The sequence below is a fragment of the Arachis ipaensis genome, chromosome B03 (genome assembly GCF_000816755.2).
Source record: "Arachis ipaensis cultivar K30076 chromosome B03, Araip1.1, whole genome shotgun sequence".
Taxonomy (NCBI): domain Eukaryota; kingdom Viridiplantae; phylum Streptophyta; class Magnoliopsida; order Fabales; family Fabaceae; genus Arachis; species Arachis ipaensis.
In genome coordinates this window covers 57219230-57222400 of record NC_029787.2, presented here as the reverse complement: position 1 = coordinate 57222400, position 3171 = coordinate 57219230, and positions in this window count along the sequence as shown.

The window sequence follows — 3171 nt, the reverse complement described above, 5'->3', positions numbered from 1 at the left end:
TTTGAATGCACCGAGGACGGTGCAAACTTTTAAGTGTGGGGAGGTCATCCGACCGGTCGGCGATTTTAGGTGACAAGTTCCTAATCCTAACACTTTTGCATTCCATTCTAGGTTTTTAGGATTTTTATTTTCATCTTCTTATTTTTGTATATATATACACAATAAGCTTAGTCAAAATAGTGAAAATTTTCAAGATTTCTATCTATAGAGCACCTCAATTGATTTGAGTGAAAACTTTTCTTTGAACTTGCTTGAATTATATATATATATATATATTGTGGATCATGTTTTTGAGCTAAGAACACACAACCTAGTGAGATTTGAGCCTAATGGTGTGGTTACATCTTATAACCACTTATTTTCCTTTCTTGTGTGCAATTATTCTCTTTCTACGATTGTAATCTTTGATTTGTTTGATCTTTATGTCCATTATTTTGTGTATTCATGCATTTATATGATTGAGGCCATCATTTTACTTAGCTCACTTACCCAAATAGCCTTACCTTTTATCTTCCATTGTTAGCCAATTTGAGCCTACGATTAACCCAATTTGTTCTTAATTTAGCACATTATAAGCCTTAAAGCGAAAAATAATAAATGTCCTTTATTTGGATCTTTGATTAGCTTAGGTATTGGGAATTGGGAATTGGGTACATGCTCATGTATTGATCAAATATATAGACCTTATGCATTGATGCTCTTGTATATATTTTGAAAGAAAGAAAAAAATGAGAAAAAAAAAACAAAAGAAAAAGGAAAAGAAACAAAAGAAGAGTATGGAAAAGAAAAGAAAAGAAAAAAAATTAATAGAAAAAGAAAGAAAAAGAAAAAGAAAAAAATAATAAAAAAAAGGGGACAAAATGCCCCAAAGCAAAGTGAAGCTCAATAAAGATCAATGCATATGGGTTGAAATGAAAAGAAAATGCATGAGTATGAGTAGAAAAAATGTGAAAAAAAGGTAGTTAGGTTAGAACTTTATTGTATAGGATGTCATAGGTTAGGTGGAAAGTCTAAGCTTATCAAAGATTCGAATTTCAAGCCCACTTGACCAAATATGCATCCTACCTTGACCCTAGCCCCATTACAACCAATGAAAAGACCTCATGATAATTGTATGCATGCATGGAATAAATGTTGATTGTTAGATGAAAAACAAATCTTGGAAGGCATGATTAGGAGAGAATTGAGTGAATCAACCCTAAACACTTGAGCGAATAGAGTGCAAACACATTCGGTGAGGGTTTGATGCTCAATTACATGTTTTAACCTATGATCATCATTCTTCATGCAAATTTGTAAAAATATTTAATAACTCAATTCAATTATGGATTAGACTTGCTAGTCCTTAGCCCTTGTGCATATATGCTTCTTGGGAATTGATTTATTTTGACTAAGCAATTACATTCATTTAGATAGTTGCATATAGGTAGATTGTATTTAGTTAGATTTCATTGAATAAAAGTTGATCCCTTTGCTTTCTCTCGGTTTAAGCATGAGGACATGTGGTACACGAAATCGTGATCACACACTTCTTCACAACTCCGTGCAGCTGACCAGCAAGTGCACTTGGTCGTCCAAGTAATACCTTACGTGAGTAAGGGTCGATCCCACGGAGATTGTCGGCTTGAAGCAAGCTATGGTCATCTTGTAAATCTCAGTCAGGCGGATTGATAAACCCATATTTCATGAGTTCTTTTGTGCTTAATTTGAGTGATTTATACAATCCTTTACCTGCTTATTCACATTAATTGCATGGTTTTACTTTCCCTTCCTTATTATGTCATATTGTGAAAAACATGTTTCCTAAGCTTTAAAAATTAATTATTTTAATTACCCTTATTTCCATTCGATGCTGTGATTAGTGTGTTGAGTAGTTTCAGATTTTCTAAGGCAGAATGGCTTAAAGGATGGAAAAGGAACCATACAAAATAGGAAGGAGAAAGCAAAACGGAGCTTTAAGGAAACTGGTATCCACGCGATCACATAGATGACGCGATCGCGTGCCAAGCACGAATCAGCAGCGATGCGGCCGCATGACTGACGCGACTGCGCGCCTTGAGCAGAACGCACATGATGCAGTCGCATGACTGACGCGACCGCGTGGCAGGGAAAAGCTCCGAATGACGCGACCGCGTGACCCACGCGGACGCGTGACAGAGGCCACGCACCAGAAATTGCAGAAAACGCTCATAGCGATTTCTGAAGCCCTTTTTGGCACAGATCCAAGTACAGACAACATAGACCAGAGGTTATAAAGTGTGGGAATGCATCCATTCAAAAGGGGTCGCATATTTTACTTTTCAATGATTTAGATTTAGTTGAGAGGGAGATCTTCTCTCTCTCTCTCTCTTAGGATATAGGATTTCTTCTTGTTTTAAGAGTAACTCTCAATCCAGGTTTTACGTTCCTTTGTTTTAGCTTCCTTTTACTTTTTATTTATTCCAGCACTTGAATTGATCAGTGAATTTATGAATTTCTTCCATGTTACAGACTGTTATTTGAATTAATAATAATTGAGGTATTTTCAGTTTATGATTGTTCTCTTTGATTTAAGTTACCATTGCTTCCCATCTAAGGATATTTTTATTATTCTATCAATTTTACTTTTTCCCCTTTTGGTTCTGGTTAAGAATTCAATAACTCAACAGTTATTAAACTCAACATAATTGATAATCGTTATCTTGCTAATTAAGCTAAACTTAAATAATCCCAACCTTTTCTTAAGAAATAAATAGGATTCAAAGGCCAGATTAATTAGTCCCTTGACTTTCCTTTGCCTTAGTAAAGGTTGACCAAGTGGAGTTTAGATTCAACTTTCATTATAGTTGAGAGAGATAACTACGTTGGACCTCCAACTTCTCTTAACTTGCCAAAAGTCTGCTTTACAGTATTTATTTATTTTAATTGCCATTTACTTTACCTGTCATTTAAATTACTTGCCTCTCATCTTCTAACCCCCGATTACAACCTTTATAGACAATAATAAGAACATACTTCCTCGCAGTTCCTTGAGAAGACGACCCGAGGTTTAAATACTCGGTTATCAATTTTAAAAGGGGTTTGTTACTTGTGACAACCAAAACGTTTGTATGAAAGGATTTTTGAAGGTTTAGAAACTATACTTGCAACGAGGATTTATCCGCAATTTTCTAGACCACGCAAAAGTTCTCT